This window comes from Pseudopipra pipra, chromosome 5, assembly GCF_036250125.1.
Source record: "Pseudopipra pipra isolate bDixPip1 chromosome 5, bDixPip1.hap1, whole genome shotgun sequence".
Lineage (NCBI taxonomy): Eukaryota > Metazoa > Chordata > Aves > Passeriformes > Pipridae > Pseudopipra > Pseudopipra pipra.
Window position 1 is genome coordinate 64023489 of NC_087553.1, and position 24683 is coordinate 64048171.

General features: G+C 36.0%; 1 protein-coding gene across 19 annotated transcripts in view; it reads right to left on the reverse strand.

The window, feature by feature from the left end:
* MAGI2 (membrane associated guanylate kinase, WW and PDZ domain containing 2) overlaps positions 1-24683 on the reverse strand; it is a 722252-nt gene that overhangs the window by 295770 nt on the left and 401799 nt on the right. The window lies entirely within an intron of this gene.

Here is a 24683-nt window from a genome sequence, read left to right on the forward strand (position 1 = left end):
GATTATTACCTGGAGTAATGTGCTCATCTGCAGTACTGTGTGCAGTTCTGGGCAGTTTTAGGTTTAAGTACCTGGGCAGTACAAGAGAGGTGTGGAGCTCCTGGAGTGAGTGCAATGGAAGATAACAAGAATGACTGGGGGACTGGAGCATCCCTCTTATGAGGAAGGGCTGAGGCAGTTTGGTGTGTTCAGCCTTGAGAGGAGATGACTGAGAGGGGAGTTCATTATGTGTATAGATATTGGAAAGGGGGATGCCAAGAGGGTGGCCCAGGCTCTTGTCAGTGGTACCAACGACTAGGACATGAGGCAATAGGCAGAAACTGATACACAGGAAGCTCCACTTGAACATGAGGAAGAAGTTCTTTACTGTGTGAGTGACCACATACTGGAACAGATTGACCTTTGTCATGGAGTCTCTCTCCCTGAAAATATTCATAAACCATTTGGATGCAATCCTTTTCCATGTGCTCTAGGAGGACTCTGCCTGAGGAGGGAGGTTGGACCAGATGACCCACTGTGGTCCCTTCCAACCTGACCCCTTCTGTGAATCTGTGATTCTGTGATTACTACTATGTTTCAGAGATGGTGTGGTTAAAGCACTCAAACACTTGGATTATCCATAAACATGCTGAATTTACTTCCTATGGATCATCTGACCCCTGGCGATGCAGCAGCATCCCCAGTGATCTCCAGCCCTTTGAGAGAACTGTGTAGAAGCACAGGGATTCTGCTGAACCCCTGAACTCCTGGGAGCTCTGCTAACAGCACAGACATCAGATGTTTGATCTGCATGCTCTCTCCTGAGAAAATTTTCACTCTCAAAGTGAAAAATTCCTATTGACAGGAACTGTATCTTCCTCATAAAACACTTCAGCAAATCAAGGCTGTGCTAATCCCAGACATGGGACAGAAAAGAAGCTGGCATATTAGATGAGTATCTCTAGTTTACTGTTTCTCCAATATTTTTTTAGGTAGCCAAACTAGGATCATCAGAAGTTTATCCATCAGACAAAAACACAAGTTACACAAAATGTGGAGGTAAGCCCTGCTTTGAGTGGAAAGTTGGACCAGATGATCTAGTGAGCTCCCTCACAATCTAAATTTTCAATTATTCTATGCTATTAAGTGTTACTACACTGTAATTTGCTTTAAACACATAGATATTCAGCAGTCATTCATGAGGGATGATTGCAAAATTGCAAAATTTGGTCACCTATACCTGCTACGTCTATCCTACAATGCCAGGAGATAACACTGTCATGGTAACATGGAAGGTTCCACCTCTTTTCTCATAATCCTCAGGGAATCTGCTCCAAGAGCTCTGCACTGTATTGTATACTGAGGGTTGTACATCTATGAGAGGTGGAATAGTCACTTCCTTTAAAAAAACAGAAAAAAGAGCAAACCATGACCAATAGTTGCCTGAGTTCAGGGTGACTCTTACCCCAGGTACAGCAGTTTGTTTCCATCCCCAGCAGAACTTTATTCCTCTAGATAAAATCTTACTGAGTCCCATTTCCCTCCTGCATCTGTTTTCATTCCCTCAGCCTGGGAGATCTGAGATTTTGGAAATGGTTAAAGCAATTCCCTGGCTAATGGAATAATCAATGGTTATTGCCTCTTTTACTCCTTTGCCCTGGAGGAACTGAGTTCTTGCTAATAATACTTCTATCATCCTTTATAGTCTTCTGTAAGCACCATAGAGTTTGTAATGTGCAGATTTACAGACTTGGACACAGTTACTCGAGCATCTTAAACACCCGTCAAGGTCTGAACATTGAGATCTATATATTGAAATCTTATAGATCATAGGCAAAATTTCTTTTTCCTTGCTTTTAACCTAATGTAGAGTTACACTTCTTAATAGATTTTGTCTTTAACTACATTCGTATAGACAGAAAAACAGACATGAAACCTATGGTGATTCAAGACTTAAAACAAAGGATTAATTCCAAGCCTCATATTTCTACAGAAGCACACCACCTTTTGTTATGCAGTATCAAGGCTTAATAGGACACACTTGCTACTGTGTACAATACTAAGCCTTTTATTAATGTAAAATAAAAATAGGAACACAGTTACCATTTTGTTACCATGGTAACCTATGAAAAATAATCTTTGAATTCCATAATGAAAGAACACGATACTTTTAGATTTTTTCAGGATCAAAACCAGCAAAAGATATTTGCACTATGTGTAATTATGACAAATGTAATCTATTGTTGCTGTGGAAGACACAAAACGAGTAGCTTGCAAGTAACCATGACCAGTCCACTCAAGCAAGTGCTGTCACACAACGTGAAGGTACCTCAGAAATTAAAGGATCTTGGTCTGCAAAATCTGGACTGATCTTGACCTTTGATTTCATGACTATTACTTGCATCATTCATCAATCTGCTCTCAAAACCAATATTAAGGTCATTCAGTGAGCCACCACTTTGTTTGGATTTATAGCTTCAAGATGGATAGCTTGTACAGTTTAGAAATACTTAATCTATATTGTCTATCTTCTTTTTATTACTATTTTTTAAAAAGACTCTTTGCCTTTGCAGTTTGTTTCTTCTGTTCTATAGGGGAAATATGGTGATTCACTATACTTCAGTGCAGGCTTTCCATGCTCATTGTTGTGTTATATGATGGTACTATATTCCAGGAGAGGAATTAGGTGCTGTTTACATAAATAGTCTTTGAAAGAGTGTTTTCCTTTTAACTGAGTTTAAGGCACCTGAGGGTATATAGACACCTAAGAAATCTTTACAATGAATGAAAAAAGGTGTGTGTTAATTTCATAGCAATAAACTATTTTTGAAATACTGCTTATATGATTATGGGGAACAATAAATAACACGGAATTTTTATGTTGACTGCTAGTGCAGATTGGAGAAATGGTCAGTTCATGTAGTGTTCAGACAAGATTCCCATTATGAGTAAAAAAGTATAGAATTATTGATTCTAGAAGAGCTCTGGGGTTGGAAAGCTCCACACCACTCTGTACAGGTAGAACAACTAGGAATTTACATGTCTCTTTTTAATCTCAGGATCCAATTACAGATTTACAATATTTTAGTGCTTATTTGGGAACAAGGTGCACAGTTTGACTTTGAAAATATTTCTTCTTAGAAGCACTGAGCCTTCCTAGTTTCTGTCCAGCTCTGCTACTTTCAAAAACAGGAAAGGTACTCCCTCAATATTTCTTTTGTTGCTAACTCCATATAGTTATGAAAAAGAGAAAGAGGTAAATTATTTTATTTGTCAGCATCGGAGTATGAATGTTCGTTAAAACTCCCAGAACTATGACAGGAAAGACTCAGAAACACGTTCTGTGCTCAGCACCATAGACACATTTTAAAGAACACTTCATCCTTGCACGGTAAATAATCTATATTTTACAGTCTTTAGAAGCATCACAAGGATAATATTGCACTAGTACTGTTCCTGAACAGTCTATACGATGGTCAGGAAAGTAGAAGTAAAGGTCTTAGTCCCTGCATAGTCCAATACCTGCTCACAGACTGTGCTCACAGGTTTCAATGCTCCAAACTTATACACATATAACAAATATCTAAATTATTGCCCTTTTTTTGTAAGTTAACGGCAAACATGGCACGCCACTATCCAAACATTTTCATAAGTATTTACCTGATTTGTATTTGAATTCACAGATTGGTTCCTTCTGCATGAGGTAAATCCAAAAGCAAAAGTGTGTCTTTGCCACAAGGATTTACAGTGTAAATGAAAGGCATGGGAATAACCTAGTCCTTTTTTTTGCATAATGACCTACTCCTAGAATCATTTTCCAAGTGTATGGAAGCAAATAGTGTCTTATTGTGCTTATCTGTTCCAAATGCCACAAAATATAAAGAGAAAAATGTCTTTAATATATAAAGCCCTTTTATTAGACATTCTACTGAAAATTTGTTCTGTGATTCTGCTCTGTACAACAGCTTGTTGTGGAATGCCAGGCTGTCACACATTACAGTAACTGGAGGGATCCCTCCTGCAGAAACAGACTGCTAATCTTTAATAAACTTCAGCTGAGCCCTTGGTATGACCTTGTATACACTTTGCCTTGGAAAAATTCAACAATGCTTAATTAGCTCTTTTGTTTGTTTGCCAAATTACACTGGAACACTATTACTGTGAGGAACTGAAATGTATGGAAAATTATACCTATCTTGTCAAATTACTAAATGCATTAAGCAGAGAAACACCACATTTGTCTTGATCTACTGAATTCCCAGCTGAAGAGAATAATAAACATAATTTTCAAGTAAAGTGATTTTAGATCTACTACAAAGCCCGAAGCTTCAAGTGTTTATGATAATTCTCATAATAACAACATAAACCACAACGGCATAAGTTCCTTCTTGCCAACGGTCATGCGGAAGAAAGGTTTTTTCCCCCTTCTAAGTGTGCAATACCAGCAATTTCTCTGATGCATCCCTTTAAAAAAACCCTGAAAAAGCAAAAGAATGAATTCCAGATTCCTGAAAATGTTTTTCGGGGGTAATAGTTTCAAACTGCATTAATAAGCAGGTTGTCGGCAAATGTGATCCTGAAGAAGATCTTGATGTTAATCAATTCAAAGACCATTAGCAAAGATGCTAAATGCTCTACAGTGAGGCAAGAAGGGAATTGAGAGGGGATTAAGGGCAAGTGTTGAGAGGACTGGGCCAGATTCTTTTCAGTGCTGCCCAGTGACAGGACAAGGGTCAATGGGCACAAACTGAAACACAGGAAGTTCCATCTGAATATGAGGAAAAACTACTGTGTGGGAAACAGAACACTGGAACGGGAAGACCAGAAAAGTTGTGGAGTCTCCTCTGAAGATATTCAAAACCTGTCTAGACACAATTATGTCCAACCTGGTCTAGCTAAACCTATTTTAGCAGGGGGTTGGACAAGATGATCTCCAGAGGTCCCTCCCAGTGCCAATCACTCTCTGATTCTATGAAAGCCAGGCATTTACCAATTGCTGAGTTGTGAGACTGCAACATTATTTGCACAGTTACCCGTACACAGAAAGAAAAACTAGTCACTATTTGGAAGAAACATGGTGGTTTTACTATGTCCAGTATTTTCCAGCCAAGTTTTAGTAGAAAGCAAAAAGCACTTAGCCGTACTTCATCATAGAAGTAATAATTTCATTTCTAGGTGTTTAATTCATGTAAACTAAAAGGAAGTTTGTAATCCTTGGGCATCATCAGTATCTACTCATAGTAGCAGAAATAATAGATTAACTACATGGTTCAACCTAGTGTCCACTGAAACTAGGTGAATTTGAGTTGTATCAAAAGAAACCCTTAAAAAAATGCCTGATCCATGTTTTTAATAGTTTCTATTATACTTTGGGATTCATGATGTTGTTTGATACCTTTTGATTTTTGCTGAAGAAGCAAAACACAAAATTGTGAAAAGCAGTCTTAAGGGAATGTACACTAGGTTGTAGTACCCACATTCTGTAACACCACATAATTCTTAGGCCAATATATTTTATATTTATAGTGTAAAACAGAGGCAATGAATTCCTGAACTTGAGATTTACAATGTACTTAGAAAGAGATAAGAATGTCCTTTATGGAAAAAAATATGCATTCAGTCAATAATTCTTTTGATTTTGACATTTTCTAAACTTGGGACATATGCATTAGGTAAGCTAGATAAGCTCCTGCCTGGTGGTTAGCAGGATTATTAGATTCCAGATGCATATGTCCTGTGAAGTACCTTTTATTTATTTTTTTTTTTTTAAGATTCAATATGCATTCAGGAGCTTTTGATTAAACACAGACTGCATTTTCTATTTGATCTTTTGGTTTTGTGACTGAACAGCCCAAAGATAATTTATGCATTGTAAAGATTAATTCATATTGGAGTTGAACAGAAAAGTAAAACTCAGAGATGGGAATGGCAGTAGTTCTAGCTAAGGACTGCAGGTAGGAAGGATTTTTATTTGTTTATTTAGTTGGTTAATTATGAGAGGACCACTGGAACCAGCAAGAAGTACCCAGAGAAGAAATGCAGCACAACAGCTGCAGGTTGAGACAGATACTTGAAGACTTTTCTTTAAAATAAACTGTCATATGACACATTTAAAATAAACTGTCATATCCAGAGCTACCTACGGTGCAATGTAAGGATTTGATCATTGGACATTTGTGCTCTTATCCTGTGACAGGGACTGATATACTGGGTGTTCCCTCCACAAGGGTATGTCACTCATTGCCTGGTAATTGTGGCACAAATTGGGTCACTGTCCTGCTGTTGGTGAATTCCTTGTTAAGTCTGCAGGGTACTTTCTTTTAAGAACTTTGACCCCGCATTAAGCCCCACTATATAAGTTTCATTGCCAATACAGCATTAGAGCAAATAAAACACCTTTTTTTTTTATTATCTTTGGCAAGAGTAGCTTTCAAAATGTTAACAATAGACTTCAGAGATAAAAGCTATTGACAGAGAAGTGTGAATACTTTGTGTCAAGTTAGGCATGGAAGATTGCAGAAGATACTTGTAAAAAAAAATCAGAAAAGCTGTTGCTAATGCAGATATCATAAACACTTAAATTATATTCCACATAATCCCTGGAAAATTACAAATTGTGAAATTATGGGTATTCAGGCATTTGGAAGTATAGACCTTACAGGGGTTAACCAAGTGCCTGAAGGAATCTGATTTTCAGTGGTCAAAAAGTGAAAAGATGAAAGGAAAATCAGTTATGTATCATTCTGGATTCCACATTACTGCCTCAAGTTTTTTCTATTTTGTTTGCTTGTTTGGTTGGTGGTTTTTTTAAGGCAAGAATTAGTCCCAGCCATAAAGCTCTAGAAGACACTGGGATTTTATTCATAAAACATATTAATGTCTTAGCAAATACCACTGCAATATATCCCAATATCTTTCATGCTTACAAAACTAAAAGGCCATAGTAGTTTTTCTAACAGATAGGAAAGAAAACAGCAAACTGCTATGAAGCAATGTTTGAGAATGAAAATTTGAAAATCTGACGATAAATGAGTGATAGATTGTGGTGGTAGGAAGTCCAGGATTTTATTTTGGTTAATTAGGAACATGTCAAGCTAATAAATAAATAATAAAGTCTAAGGTCTTTTTTTTTGGTACATACTTTAGAATTAAGTGTTCTTTCATGTATTTCCACTCTTTCAGGTGAAGATATAAACTAAAACATGATGACAAACTTTTGCTGCTTTTGGAAGTTTAGACTTTGATTCCTATTGCACAAAGTTGTTTACATGGCCATAAATCTTTATTATAACTATAAACAACAGGTTTTACATGAAAATTAATATACATGCACAAGAGAACTACATGAAGAATGAAGACAAGAATTAGGGCATCCCTATGAGAGAATCATGTATGCATGAACATTATTTCCGTACAGATTTATAAAAATCATCTGCTAATGAGATTCAGACAGAGACATTTGATGTTACTAAGAAAATAAAGGTACACCTAATTACATGCATAACGCTTTATACTACTAGAGAACCTTTATTAGAACATGGTTTCTTATGGTCTTCAGAGGAACAAAGTCTTTTCTGGGAAATGTCTGATTTTTGCAGCTCTTCAAAGGGATAGATTACATAGCTAGAGAACTGTAGTCTGTTGGCATGTGTAGGTCTGCTAAACAGTCAGATGTTACAGCTGAATTTTTGTCTGGCACTAGAAAATCTGTTATTCCTGCTGACAGTCCAACTGATGGGAGCATCAGTGGAAATATTATTAAGATTTGGGATAGTTTGTTCAACTGTGACATCAACACACCTATTTGTACTGCACATCATTCAAACATACTTTCAGAAATCCTGGAAACACCCCACTTCTGGCATAACAGACAACATTTCTGCTATCAACAACAGAACCTGCTCTTATACCAGTTGATTTTATTAACATTATGAATAAACTTTTACGGATTACTTTCATTACGCAGCTTGTACTTACTACTATAGAGAGCTGAAGAACTCTCTTAAATCATACACAGTGTACCTTGAAAGGTTCTGCAATGCCTGCAATAATAACTTTTCAACTGAAAAAACACTAATATTCTTATTCACTCTCTATATTTTATTCAAACTTAGAAAGCCAGCTGCTCTGTATAATGTCTGCTTAAGAGTACATTCTAAAAGGATTTGTGAAGTTGTTAGGTGTTGCTACTAAATCTCTGAAAATATTTAAAAATGGATTTTCTAAATCTACAGTCTTACTTTGAGAGGCATTAAAAGAGGGGCTGTGGAATAGACTATCATAGAAATCATCCACAGATGTATTCCTAACCAAACTCACTTCAGCTGTTTTTTTTTTTTTTAATTTTGTGTCAATAAAATATAACAAATAATTAATGAATCAATAGTATGAATCAATAAAAGGATTTTCAGGGTTATATTATATGTCAGGGCACATGACATACAGAAAAATGAGGGGAGTTTATGCTTAAGATAGGGAACTACTTAATATGTATGAATGAAAAAAAAAGTCTGTATTTAAAATGGGGCAGATATTTCTTTTCTCTCTCCACAGTCTTCAGATTTGTGTTTTGCTGTACCTCTGAATGGTATCTATCCACAAAGCATGGCAGCAAGAGCCAAGCCAGAGGACATGTCTTTATCTGAATCAAAAAGTACTTTGGAAAACTACAATGGATGATGTCTGAATGGTAGAAGAAAGTTACAAGTTACTTGGGCTTTTTTTTTATCTTCCCATTCAGAGTTTGTTTCGATTTTTGTTTCTCTTGGCTTTCAGCCCAAAAGTTGATATATACAGCCAAAACTCTGCACCATTCACCAGACAGTGGACAGACCTTGGTCTGGTGACAAAAAAAATGCTCCTATGTAACAGCAGATACTGCTGCACTCATTTTTACTGAACAAGTTCAAGGAAATGAATGCGTGGCTGTGCAATACTGCATGCAACACCTCCAGTAGATTCATAGCTGAAATCCCTGGTGGCCAGCTGCTATCCAGACAGCAGAAGAAGTGCTGAGCTGAGACACAGGGAATGGTATTTTCCCTCAGTAGGGATCCCATCAGCGCTAGACAGGATTTCTTACTGTGGGACGCCACCACATGCCGTGGAGGGCTTTGAGCTTCTAGGGTAAGACAAAACATCTTGTTCCTTCTTTCCTCCTCTTGCTTTCCAGTACAAACAGCAAAAGTACAAATCATGCACAATAAAAGATGTGAACTCCTTGGGAAATTTTTTTTCAATTTCTCTTTTTCTTCCACTGTTTCTCATAAAGTTTTCATTGAACTATGACCTTACGCAGTAAATTCCAAGAAAAGACAATGTTTTATTTTTCTGTTCTACAAAGCCCATTTCAAAAGAGTGAATAGAAAATCTATTTTTCTTTCAGATCAATAAATGCATCATGGAATACTTCTACTATGGTATTCAGAAAATAAATCTATTATTTTGAAACTATCTTAGTTTATATATTAAATTATCTTCCGCATAAAAAAGCAGCTATTTGAAACAGATTTTTTTCCACTGTTTTTAGGAAAAACCCCCTATTTTCATCTTAACTCACATTAATTAAAAAAAATAAATGATTCCTCAGTAACAAGTTGAATAAATTATTTATACAGAAGTCATTATTTTATAGCATATTCACAAACTTAAAAGTGCATGATGCAGATTTACATATTATGAATATCTTCATTTTTTAAAAACAAATTTAAAAACCTTGTTCATTCTTCTTTTGAAGGTAGATAAAAAATAAGCTTAGATTTACCTTCAAAAGAAGTCAAATACAGTGAAGATGAGGAAATAAACATCACATAATTCTGAATGCGGGGAAGCCCATTGCTATTCTTATCTCCTAGAGGAATTATTTCTGAGGTGTAACTACAGCACTGCTGAAGGTCATTTCATGAGGACTACACACTCCAACTAAGGGGCAATTTCCTTATTCCAGAAAAAAATTAAGTATTATGTGGAAGGTTGTGTCTGAATAAAGAAGGTCTTGGAACAACCTGAAAGATTTCAGATCCCAGGTGTGACCTTGATGTTTTACTTGTATTCTGCAATGCGGAAGGAAAAGGTGTTGGTGTTACTCTGGTTGGCTAATTAAACTTGATGCTTTTCATGTACAGTGAGGCTTTCTTTTCTGATATGATGAGTTGCCATAATCAACCTTGCAACATTCAATTCAGTAGGCACTAGAGATCAGTTATTTTAGCTCCAAATGATAGCAAGAACTAGCATCTGTTCCTACTGATGGTAACAGAGCAAATTAAAAGTACCTATATCAAATTGAAACATATCTAATTATACTATTTTCACTTTTATGGATGCAATTAATTACTATTTAAGAATTTGTAGCTCTAATAATTAGCATCAGAAAGCTGAACTCCCTGAAGAGTGTGGGTCAATGACTCCAGCTCCCCAGCTCTCAGAAATGTGAATATTCCTTATTTTTAATGATACTCTTTCTTTCCTTTTAAGCATCTTAGCATTTCTGCCCCTTCAAAGTTCAATTCAGGAGCTCTGCATAGCTACATACAGTAACACTATTCACACTAATCATCTCTCTTGATCCAAATCCTAACACATTGTTGGTTGTTTTTTGTTTATTTGGATGGGGTTTTATTTCTGGCAGCACATGCCATCAATACAGTGGTCCCTTAATCCCAGTATGTAAAAGTGCCACTGCATTCAACAGTTGTAAAATCTGAGATGACTTTATAACTTGACAATTTACTGGAAGTGGTGTACATGACATACATACATTAACTGCCTCATAGCTCATTCTGTGCTTGTCAAATGTGCTTGTCATGAAGTGTGGTTCATGTTCAGACAATTTAATTCTAGAAATCTTCATGCCAGCTTAGCTTCTCCTTATTTGAGCAGTGGTCAATACCTGTAGCTGAACAGTTTCTCTTAAAAATAAAATATCTTCATGAATCCAATACAGCATAGTATTTTGTATTTTTACTGTATGCTCTTACTCCTATTATACCTAGTAGCCCTAAAAGATTTAAAACACATTTTTGGGAGTATTATCCTTTTAGTCTCATCCCTTTTCTTGTGATCTCTTGAAACAGCAGCTGCTCTGTTTCTCAGGGTAGGGGAATAACAAGCAGTTATAATAACTAGTGTATAGTAGGTGTCCACCTTTGATGAAACTGAGTTTCTGAAAACTGTTAAATATAGTCCTTAGTGCTTGGGCTAACAAAACCATGTGTTCTTACCCCCACTCATGAAAGAACCTACATTTTGATTATAAGATGAAATCATGGTATTATTATCATGGATTTTCAGGGGATATTGTTTTGTACAGTTTGGGAAAAACTCTTTAAAATCAATAGATATATGCATGTATGACCCAACTCTACACAACTGATACAAGTGGTGCTACACCAAACACCCTGATTTTCCTCCATGAACTGTCTCTAGCAACACACTGGTTTAATGTTTAGTGGTAATGTGTGCATATATATCTCACATGATGCAGTGAAAATCCATATTTAGAAGCACAAAGAGGCCAGCAGAGAACCTGCGAGAAGTGCTTATTCCCTATGTTCTTGTAAAAATAGAAAGGGTTTTGTGTTTTGTTTTTGTCTTCAGATTTGTAGTGCTTTTCTTTACTAACACAATACTGTTCTGCTGCTCCATCCTAATTTTAAGCTCTAAAAGGAATGGTAAATATCCACTGATGGTTTTGGACGTGTGCTGATACAACAGGCCCGTGCTGTACAAATGAATCTCCAAGGCTTCCTGTGCATTCAGCAGAGAGTTTTTAGTCAGACTGACCTTTCTAGCTTCTCCACTGACTTCAGAAGACATTTAGGATCAGTAGCCTCCTGCTTATGAGCCTCTAATATATGCTTAAAAGTTAGGCAAGGGGAGTCCAAGCTGAAGAGTTTCAGCACGAGGCCCCAGCTAAGGGGCTTTCACCAGATAAATCCAGCCGAGACCCTTCACGTCTTTGGCATCTTTTCCCAACAGATAAGTCCACCAAGAAACTCTCAAATGATCCATACATCATTTTTCTGGAAGGCACTTGTCTAAAATATGGAGCCAGCTATTGGAAGGGGACAGCTCACACTTTTGGCCAATTTAGCTGTTGATGAGTTGGATTCAAACAGATCATTGTGGCAACTTGTCCACTGGCTCAAGAATGACAACTTCAATTGATTATGATTGTTTCAAAAAGATCTCTGGAGTTACAAAGAGTGAGAAAATCTCCTTAAACTCATCTGAAAACCATACCACTGACAAATCTGGCACATTTCCAGCCAGTGCCCAATCCAACAAGTAGACCCTACTATCAGTACACTCAGATGATAATAGCTCACGAGAAGTTTGTCTATGAATAGAATCTGAATCAAAACATATAAAGATAGGTAACCAACAATAAGCCACAAGAATGTAAATTAGCTTCTAAAGTCTGAAAGTAAATTCTAAGCAGGATAAGCAATGATATAATAAACCAAAATGTCCTCAGCAAACATCTCTGACTTCACCCATTAGAAGGGATGTGCAGTGCGTGTTTGGCCTTGGGTAGAACACAGCACTTTTTCTCAGTGATATCCACTGCTCACCTCAAGAGCTCTACACTGATACATCATCAATGTTATGGGATGGCTGAAAATCAGCAATGAGCATCTGAGAAGCTAAAGAGCAAGAGAACATCAGCTCCATTTGACTCCTGTAGGAGGGAGATAAAAAGTCAGTTTAAACCAGTTCTGAAGACTAAATTAATCAGATTAACTGCACATGGTTATAGAAAACTGAGAGATGATTTTAAGAGCTGTACCCTACCACTTCTCCTTTGTTGTTTGATTTTTATCCCCTAAACTGTGGTTTTGTTTGTAGATAACACAGGAGGCATTAAAGACAATATTGTACTAATGATAATCTGATAACTAATGATTTGGAAGTGACTTCCCTAAAGTTAACAAGTGAAATAATAATAGACCTCTCCTTTCTACTCCTGTAGTCAATAGCAAAACTAAAGTTCACTAAAATGGGAACATGATTGGGCACAAACGTTAAAAAAGAGAACTACATCATAATCATCAATAGAGAGTGCTGTACCCACCAAGTCATGAGCTATGTCATGAAGTCACATATGTCCCAGTCATTTACATAACAACTGAGCACTTCCATTCTTTGGTGAAACTGAAGCAGAAACTTCATTTAAGCATTATTAATGAAAGATGGTATATCATAAGGATACATCTTCATCAAAACTCAGGGAATGCTGATCCATTACTTAAAAATAATTTATAAGGTTTAACCTTGGCCTCAACTTTACTAATATCAGTGAAAATTAAAATTTACTTCAGAGAAGTCAGAGAAATTAAATATGTCTCAGATCACTCACCCAAAGTTTAATGAAGTTTGTACGTATAGCACAAATGTAGTAGAAACATTTGCACTCAGAGCAATAATGCTGAAAATCCACATAACCAAAAAGAAAAAAGAAAAAAGAAGTTAAATGTTTTTAATCTTGAAGAATGTATAGGGGAGAGTTGTCTGCTTTGGGACACCTTTCAGCATTGTAATCCTTTCTAGGAAAAGATGGTGTCCCTACACTTACACTGCAGGGCTGACTTGCTACACTGGTATTGTGATGGAGAACTGGAAGACAGGCAAGCTTATTTTGGCTCAAGCTCCTTCCTTGTGTTTTCGCAGCACACAATATTTGTCACTAAGCTGTTTAAACATGAATACTGCTGTGCTCACTCAGTCCTAGTCAGGATATACTGCTGTAAGCACAATTGCCAAACCTCAGCTAATACTGCTGTTCTCCAGGGGAGAACAACAATGAGCTCTGGAAGGACAAGGCATCGCTGCAGTATTTTATGGGAACAGCAACACATGAACACATCAACTCTAACAACATCAACTCTTGTGCCACCATGCTCAGCAGAAGGAAGGAGTCATCTACACCGTGGGGAGTGACTCTTCTCCTCATTTACCAACAAGCCTCAGGTTTGCCACTCAGTAGGACTTCTTTTGTACAGCTGTTGAACCAGCTCACATGGAGTAACGTTCAAATCATGTACCTTCTCTGACGGGTTACCAGATTGAATTTCAACCTAACTCCCATTTTGTAGTACCAGTTTACCACAAACAGGCATGGAACTCAGGAAATCCCTCAGACAAAACTGTCAACCCACAGGAAACATAGGTGCACCACTGGTAGAGCATCTTTGTCAACCATAAAAAAATAGCATATCTTCAACGACTAAGTAACTAGAGCTCACATCAAACTGTGAATTTAATGTCTAATCTCCCCAGTTTAATACTAAATTCATCAACTTATTAACTAGTTTTCTTAGTTTTAAGAAATTTTCTTGGTTTTGTTTGGTATTTTAAAAGACTGTGTTTCAAAGACTTTAATTTGAATTCCAGTATAAAAACCTCCCTGATTTTAAAAGAAAATTACAATAACACTTTTTGAGGTTTTGAAAACCAAGTCAAGAACTAGTTGCTGAATTAGTTGACCTTGAGGAAGAAAAATTACTAGAACCAAAGTCTTTTTTGTTTTAGCTACAGTAAACAGTTTCCTGAAAGTAGAATAAAACAATGGCAGCAACAACAGAGCTTTGTTTGCTAACTCCACAGGAAGAAAGCATAAAGAAGAAGAAGAAGAAGAAGAATTTTCAATACACTGTGTTTGCTTAAGGCACAAAGCTGTCAAGGGCAGCAAGCATATTTTTATTAAAGTAGTAGATGCATGTGTATCTAAATTATACTGGTTGGCTAAATTACATCTAATAAAGATAATAATTATACATGAAGTAATGCTATAATTACTGCATAAACCTACCTCTTGCATATCCACTGAATCTAATTTTTGCACTATGCATTGCTTGTACATCAATCTGTATAAGGAACATTGAATTTTAATGACACTTTATGAAGATTTAAGGATGCAAGAATTATGAGTGAAAATTGGCCTATTTATTATTTAACTCACAGTTGTGCTTTCTGTGAATTTATTTTTATCTGTATAGAGAAAATTAATTCGCCACCGATATGTTCTGTGATTCACAGGAGCTTCACAGAAAATGGAACTAATGATGATGATATATGTCCGGAAGTTTTGAATTCAAGTACATCTAATGAAACATTTCAACTCCTTGTTGAAATATTATTCAAAATATGTATGCAATAAAGCCTATTGCATGCCATGTACCAACAGAACATAAAAGATTTCTTCCAAGTTTACTAGTCATCAACACTTTTAATAAGTCCTCTTATAAATTTATGAAGAATTTGGAAATGACTTGTTCATCACTAGAGGGAGTATGTTATATTCCTATCTGAAATGATCTATTAACAATCTAAATTCTGTATCATTTTTACATATTTCCCTGTAATTTAACAAAACTTTAAAATAAATATACACCCATCTCTTATCTTTTCAAAGCAGGCCCAGACTGTCACTACTTAAGAAGGTAAAAGCACAATATAGTGTGTTTAATTTTTGATCAGCTACAAATAAAAAATAATCAAGTTAAATGGGCTCAGCTGATGCAAATCTCCCACAGGAACCAATTCTACAACTCCCGACATTCTGATTTATGGCTATGGGGCTTTTCTTCTGAAATATATGAAAGAAAGAATGGAGTTATGAAGAAACTAACAATATGTAATCATATCTGCAACTAGCATAAATAACAGCATTTTTATTGATTTATACCAGCCAAGAAGTCGACTTGTGGCTTTAAAAAAATTCAAGTAATTGAAATCAAGGTTATAAATCATAGCACAATTTCCTCATACTTTAATATTAATTTCAGTCTAAAATTTTACAATAAATAATGCTCTCTATCTTACTGCTGCTTTATCTGTCTTAGAATCCAATAAAGTCAAGGAATTCACTGCAGGTGAATTAGTTCTCTAACATCACAAAGCATCACTGTATCACCTATTAAACCTTTATGGATTCTTGTGCAGAGTTTCTTGTGGGATGTTGTTTTTTGGAAGAATAAGTAAACTGTATGAGATCCATAAATATGCCCTCTAAGTAAAATTAGTAGACAAGTTGGGCAGATGCACCAGACTTCACAGAGAAAATGTTATGAAGACAAAGCTATTAGTATTGCAAAAGGAACTGGTTTTCCATGGTGGCCATCTCAATAAGAAATACATTTTATTGAATGAAATGGAACTCATTGCTCCCAAAGCAAACATCCTTAGATAAAACATAATGGATCCTAAGCTCTCTCAAAGGTATCCTCAATAGTAAGACACAAGAATAGAGAACAAATGTACATCAAGTTCTTTGCCATCGCCCTATGCTGCACTACCCCAGAAGGCCTTGTTTTATAGCAGCATGGATCTGTCTTTATTCTTTGGTTCTTTAACCTTGAATGTTGCTGACTATGTAGATGTGTTAATTTTTGACAACAGTTTCACCTAAGTTTATACTGTTTGACATTTTAATAGTAATTATGATTGCCTTTCTAACAAAGTAAAACCTACAGTGACATAAATGTCCTCTTGTTGATCTTTCTTGAAAAAGTTGAAAGTCAGAATGGTACAAAAGCTGAAACTTATGTCAGTCTTACTTAAGTTCACTAACTCCATAATGGTAATGACAACACAGGTACAGTAAAACCTGATGCATAGTTATATACTAGAAATAAATTTACTAGCAATTAAAAATGGAAGGAAAAATATAAGAATCACATATATATTCTTTTTCAAAGATTCCCTAAAGATTTTGTGCTATTATATGAACAGATTTAAACACACAGAAAGTAAATGAACTCATAATATGTTGACTCTGTTACAGTAAGTAGGGTATAAACAGATAACAGGAAGATGAGAGACGGAAGAGTAAAGAAGTCAGTGAAATCAGATGCAGGTCCAGGGCATGTATGTTCTAGAAACTTGCAATGGAAGGATTTAGTTAATATTTTGAATTTTACATTATGGAAGAGTGACTGATGTCTCCAATTATAAAATATTTTAAAAGCAGACATTTGGTTTAATGAATAATTATGTGCTTCATAAAATTTTTAGTACCGTGCTCCATCTAGTAGCAAGAAGCTGGCCATTCGATTGCACTGAGACTAAAAAAAGGTGTATGTTTATAATAAAGAGGCTAATTAACAATTTGAATTATTATCATGTAGTTGATCCTCTGTATCTTTAAGGTTATTTTCATAGGATTTGTCTTAATTGTTAAAAATGGTTGAAGAAATCTATCCTTTATGTAAGACAGAAGGTCAAACAAGGTGAACATAATGATCCCCTCTGGCTGTAGAACTTCTGACTCTATGAATTCAGCACAAAGTTAGTGACGATTTTAGCTACAGAAGTATTAGCACACTGATTTTTGTGTAGTGTACTCCTACTCTTCCTCAAGCTGCCTCTCTCAAAGGCAGGTAATTGGATGAGATGGACACAGAAGCACCAGCTTCCAGTCATTTGAACAGCATACCTCCATCCATCCAGGGATAAATTACAGTGTCTGCAAGATGTATGACACTTATCTTGCATACTTGTATTTCGTGGATTTCAAGTCCCAGAGTCTAAAAACTTCTCAGTGCTGCTCAAGAACTGGTGACCAATCAGACTGCTAACTGTCACTCTCTGGTCATTCTTTTCCTTTGCTTAAAAAAAAAGTCCACTGCTTCCAATTGAAACTTGATCTGCCAATAGATATAGAAGAGTTTTTTTCAGAGACATCCAAGAATGAGTGGTGAATTAATTTTCTCAGCCTAATGCCAAATATACGGAAAGAAAAAGTAGCCAACACTATCAATGAAAATACTAAGAGGGGGGAAAAAAATGACATCAGAAGTAATCAAGCATTGGAACAGGTATCCCAGAGAGACTGTATATCATTGTAGATGCTTGAAGTCACCTTAACAATGTCTTGAGTGACACGCTCTACCATCCAAGACAGTTATAACTTTGCAGTTGTTCCTGTTGGGAGTGGAGTGCTGGATCAAATGATCTCCAGAGATCCTTCGCAGGCTAATTATTAGATGATCCTGTGATAATAAAGTTTATCAATAAAAGCGGCCACTGCATCAATTACAAATGCCCAGGACTGCGCTGCCTTCCGGCAAGCAAAGTTTGAATGCATCATCACCACCAGACTTTGCTTCAGATTTTTGTGCTTTTGTATCTAGAATAAAAACTTGCATTTAGAAGAGATCATTCCAATTCCTCTCCCTATTTGGGAGAGTGTCTAACACAACTCCCAAAACGGGTAGGAGATTTCTCAATAACTATGCCATGTGCACTGAAGTCTATCATGAATGCACAATTACACCTATGCCTTCTTGTCCCCATCTGCCTGGCAAACAGGAATATTTAATAAAATGTTACCTGATGTAAAAATGAAGCCAAGGAATATATTATAATTTGGTTACAGTAAGCCATTCAATGGGAATCAAAAATAGGAAATGAAGGTTATATTTTAAGCAATGATCTGATTCTTTATGAGAAACAATGTTATTTGCCTTCTGCTAACAGATAAAGTGCATAATAAAAAGTGAAATATTATATAAAAGTAACCACAGTAATGTTTATTGAACAAAGATATATAAGATCTTCAGCACTCTGCTTTTCTAAGGCCCCGCAGGAGCCCTGAAGGAACTCATCCTTGGTAATTAGTATTAACAGAAGGGATGTTACCAACACAACAGGCTGTACACAATTGTAAAGCTATATGTTTTCCAAGGCATGCTAATGTTACATCATACTCATAATAAGGAACAGGACAGAGATGAACCTAAAATCTCAACCTATAAAGCCATCTCCCTTGTGCTGTGGCATAATGATTCAGTTTTGTTGAACAGGGAACACAGAAGTAACACAAACAGGTTTATAAGTATACTATGATTTTTTTATATGTAAAACTATTTTATGCTGTCAAAGAAAACTAATGACTGGATTAAAGTTTACCTCAAATGGCACCACAACACATTACCATAAAAAGGGCCCTAGAGGGAATATGTAATTTCTCCATTTTCCTTAACCTGCATGATGGTACAGATGTGAAGGAGACTTACATTTTCCCATTGGCAACACACTTCTTTACTTTTCTTTAATTAACAGATTTGAAATTAACTTTTCATTCTCCATGGACTTCTTGATTCTGCAGCTTATTTAACAAGATACTTTGATGATGAAATGAAGAAGGTTTGTAAAAGACCATTACTGAGAATTCCACATTTCTGTTAAAAAGGTTTTGAATGAGCTACCCATTATTATGTTGGTTGTAACAAATTTATAAAATGTAGCTGTTTTGGCAGAAAAATATATCCAATATATGAAGAGGTACTTTTCAAATGCACAACTTTGCTTTTTTATGAAATGCTTATACAAAGCTATTTTATTTTTGGAAGAGATAATATTTTTGCTGACATTTTGTATTGAGGTAAAATAAATATAGTGTGGCAGATCCTGTAAAATTTAACATCATGTTATATTTATTCATCGAATTATGTCTACACATTGGCTACTAGGAAAAATACTACTCTTCTGATTGGGAATTAGTTTCTACTTGGAAAACAGAGAATGTCTTGTAATTTCATCCTTCTTCCCATTTCACATCCTAGAGTTTTAATCTGCATTCCACAAGGTGCTCTAGAATGATTTTACTTCACATGCTTTGCCACAAAAACATGACCAGCAGGAAAGAAGGTAATTAATCATAGAATTAATCATACATTGATGTTTTACCAAGGCTGAGATTAAATTACATAATTCTATCATATAGGCCCTGTTTGTAACTTTTAAAGTTAAATAAAAGCAATGACCAGAGAAAAAAACCAGTGCAAAGTACACAGCATAAAACTACAAGTAAAACATACTTTACAAATGACTGAAAGCAGAAAATGGCATGAAGTTGGCAAAAGAAGTCCCAGTGCAAGTGACAGTTCATCTAAAATATGGACAATACAACTAATGTAACTGTTTTTAGCAATGTAATATTGAATATAAGAATGAAGTTTTTTAAATGTGTTACCTAAAATGTTTAAACACCAGAGTTCAGAGGAATCCAGTTAAAGTATTGAAAGCCTTTTTAGCCTTGAAAGATGAACAAGAAAATATCACCTTATGTCTGAAGTACAAACATTTTCCCCACTGTGTTTAGAGGTACCCAGTGTCTTTCCTTGATATACTAGGCTTTTTCATATCACAAGTATTTTTTCCCCCCTAACATCCATTCCTTCAGAAACATAATGACAATTCATTGTATAAATTTTCTACACCAGTTGGAATATGATCTTCTAAATTTGGTTCACAGTATGAAGGGAAATCATTTCACCTTCATGCAATAAGAGGTACTATTATACCATTTTATGTCACATAATTGGAAATATTCCAGATTTCAGATTGGTTAGCAATATGCAGAAAGAGATAAAAATTAAACCCAGCTTGTTAATTTAGTTTATTTTAAGATAACTAATGGGAAAATGAAAAATGTAACTTTGCTTCTTATGTTTCAAAATTTTTTCTATTATTATTTTTACAATAGTTTACTACAATACAAAAATACTGCATTACCAAAACTGCTTCAGTTAAAGTGTTCAAAAAGTGTTGTCATCCCACAGTGCAGTCTGACACACAAAAACTTGGCCTAAAATAAATGCAAGGCAGGGAGCAATGCACATACTGCACCTGTTATGAAATTACTGTCTATTTTCTTTCTGTTTCCTTCTCAAACTCCATTCTTGTTTAATACCTGTGGATAGGTCTGTTCTGAAAACTGCAAACACAATGCTCTTCTACACATAAGAAAACAACAAAACTAAGGTTGCAGAAGGAAAAATATCTTGTGCTTTCTGCTATCATGTGCTATTGGAAGGACCAGCTTTCCAGTCTCTTCTCATTAACTTCTTGATTTTTCCCTCCAAATGTGATGTTCCGTATCAATCCAACAGGTACTGGAATGAGCTGACCCATGTATATTCAATGTACATTGACTAAGTCTCTCACTCATTAGCCTGAACTGCTGACCCAGAGGTGACATCTTCGTAAGCCATTTGCATTAGTGAAGCAGTTAGAATGTGCCACCTAGAGCCACCACTGCAGATTTCAGCTGAGTTCGAGAAACAGGATAAAAAGACTGAAACAAAATGCTCAGAAATTCTGGGGTTTGTATTTTAAAGTTTTATTTTGAAAATACATATCATTCAGGGGCCCAATATGTAAATATAGCACAAACGCACCAAAACTTCAAACTTTACTGGGATCTTGTCCTAGACTTTGAATGCACAAACTGAGATATGTTTTCATTTAACTTTTAGGATGCAACCACTCTCACATCTGAAAAATCCTCTTAAAGTCTGTTCTGTTTTATTTTACTCTACTCTAGTTTTTTCATCATCATATTATGTCAGTAACAGTGGCAAAATTATTAGTACTTATTTCCACAGCATGAAAATGCTGGGATAGATTGAAAAGTTATTCAAGCTAAAAATTAATAATAATCCATTCTTGATATCTTTATGTTACCCTGCAGTGTTAGAGAAATAATGGGTGAGGTAGTGAATACTGGAGCTGGTGTTTCATTAGAGGGAGATCACAAAAACACTCTTTCAACTCCAAAAGAATTTTCATATGATTATATACACTGAGATGTCCACCCTGAACCCAACATTTAAGAAATGCATCTTCTTAAGTGTCTATAGTGACTCTGCTCATGTTACATGTGACAGATCAAGCAAGTACCACCTACTGTCTAACTGCGTAAATAAGTTGGGGATGACTAACTTTTGTTCAGATTACTTTCCCCAAAATGGGCTCAGAATCTAGTTAACCAGAGAGCAAAGACATACACTGAAGACAAATGGAATGTCCACAAGACATGCTAACAATTTTCAAAATAAAGTGCCAAGAGGTGAAAAGTGTGCAAAAATTCTTTTTGGGCAGACTTTAGCAGAACAACCAAGACATCTCAGCATTGTCTGCTCACTTCATAGTAGCTTATTAATTCCTTAAGGATAATTTAAAGTGAAAGTCTGGAAGAACATTGCCACTTCTATCACCATTTGCAAAGATGTATACAGTTTTTTTCACTCATTATCATAAAGATGAACATCATAAGGTGAAATAGCTACGTTTGCTTATTACATATTACTGCTGAGTTTTATATTACAGATTTGTCCGCAATACGGATGAATATATACTAAGTGTCTATATTATAAAAATATGCCTGTAACATATAACAACCTTTCCTTATTCTAGATTTGTTTTAAAACATAAATTCTGCTGATCTTTCCTGAAATTTTTTCACTATGTAAGTGATTGTCTGCTTTCATCAGATTGGATTTTAAATATGCAATCAACTGAAACATACGTGAAACCCCCTGAAGGCAATTCCATTTAAGGACTCTGCATCAGCCATGTAAAAATATTTCTCCTGAGACTTTAAAAGACTTTGACTGCTCTGAAAATAATTCCACCTACTCAGGAAGCGAAGGAGGACTAATTTCGGATTCCATGTCTATGGCCAGCTAGAGGAGCTATAAATATGCCAATTTATGGGCACAAATAGCTCACTCCTGAGGATGGACATGTTGAGCACATTGTAAGAAGGCAGAAGTTCTCTCTCCTGTAGAGTAATTCTGCAGACATTTACTGTCATTGCTGCAATTTTTAAGGCAGTGCTGCTTCGCCTCCTCTCTGTGACCTTCTTCTTCTGAAGGGATCATATATCTACGTGCTTGTACAATCTTTAGCTCATAGAAATGAGAAATATGAAACACTGACGTTATCTTTTTCTGCTGAAAATTTGCTGAGTCCAAAATCAGAAACACTTCAAGCTACAGATAGCAGACAAGCACAGGATAGTAAAAATAACAATAACAAGACTGACTGCATGCATTTACAGGGTTCTTGTCTTTTATTATCACCTGAATCATTGACAGACTAGCTGGGAAACTGCTCCAAAGGTGCAGCTTGGACAGAACCCTGACTGATACTACTTTCATCCTGCTTGTTTGCATAAAATAACATTTTAGAGTTTGAGATGTCTGCAAGTATCCATGGACTATTACAATTGCCTCAATTCTAAATATTTATGTTACCTGTCTAATATATTTCACTAAAGAAATGGCAATACACAAAATTCCACTCTGAATAGTGATGGACAATTTAGTCCCTGCAGATCATGTTGTCTGGATTAGACTCCTGCTATGTCTTTGTTCCTGCAACTCTCTGTTTCATATCACAATCCCAACCGAAAATACCCTTCACCACTACTTACCCCATTTCTTCTCAATTCCCTCTTCTCCCTCTTTATCATTTAATTCTTATGGCTTGTTATTTTAATTTGTAAAGCATCTGGGGAAATAGTGGGCACTACACTAAAGAATATCAACAACTTTTTTTTGTCTTACACCTATACAAGTGCAGTTCGTTTTACAAAAATTGCATGCTCATTTTGAAACACTCATCCTGTAACTCTAGCAGCACACAACCACTTCATGAACAGTCTTCAGGGGCTGAATAATGGAACAACATGGATGGACTACAATAGAATGACCAAACAGTAAAGGCTAACATGATCCTGCTAAGAGCAATACCTAGAACATTTACAACATCAAAATTAATTAAGCAGGCACATATTCAGCTGCATCTTTTCTATCATTATCTCTTTGCCCTTAACACAACCTCTAAGAGATACAAATATCTGTAGATACAAACACTAGTTTAGATGTCTTGGTAAGCCTCCATTACATTGGCAGTCTTAGTGCCATTTTAGAGACTTGCAGAAATTCAGCTCTTCAGCTGGTTTCCTATCTTGTGATGCTATTTCCACTTATTTACTGCTGACTGAGGAATTTTCAAATCTATTTAATCTACTTGATAAAAAGGAGACAATAACAATAATGCCATTCCCCACCAGAACCAACAGTCAGACACTTTTCTAGATATATGGAAGTGCTGATTCATATGTTGGCCTTATCCTATATAGCAGACATCAGTTTTTTATTTCCCAGAGAGGCAGGAAATCAAATGCACAGTCTGGTATGGAAGAGATTACATGGTTTATGGGAACCTATTCCTCTGTAAGAAGAATCTGAGAGCTGTGACAGCTTCTACATGATAACGTATAAAGGCCAAATCCACTCCCAGTGTAAATCCAATGGCTTCATAACAACAAAAACTATTTAGTCATGAGTCTTGATTTCCTTAAATATAAATTACATTTCACATTTCAAACAACTGCAGCAAGTCTTCCTGTGGGTTCAGCTCTGTGCTTTCAGAAACATTTGCCTTTCACCGAAATTTAGGGCAGGCTAGATTTTCACAGATGGAAATGTATGGTTGCAAACACCTGACAATATGATGTTACATTAATTACAGACTGTCTATAGACCTCACAGGGAGACAAGAACCTTCAAAACCACTTCTTCCCAAACAGGTGCATGTGCACCTTTAGGTTTTACTTTCAAGGAAGCTCAGTGTCCTTCTGCTCAGAAAACATTCTGTATAAACCACTGCAGAACAGAAAGAGACCAGTACCACAGATCTGGCCACGTGCAGGGTGCAAGCTGGGTGCTAAAGAAAGGCAGAAATCCTTCGGGAAAGGCCTGATGCTCCTCCGTCTCCCATATATACACTCCTGTCCCAGCCTCTGTGGTGATCCAATCTGGGCTCTGTGACTATGTGGTCTCAAAATGTTTGGAGAACTAAAGTCCATTAGCACTTGTTTGTGCTACTTGTGGATGTATAGGTTTGGG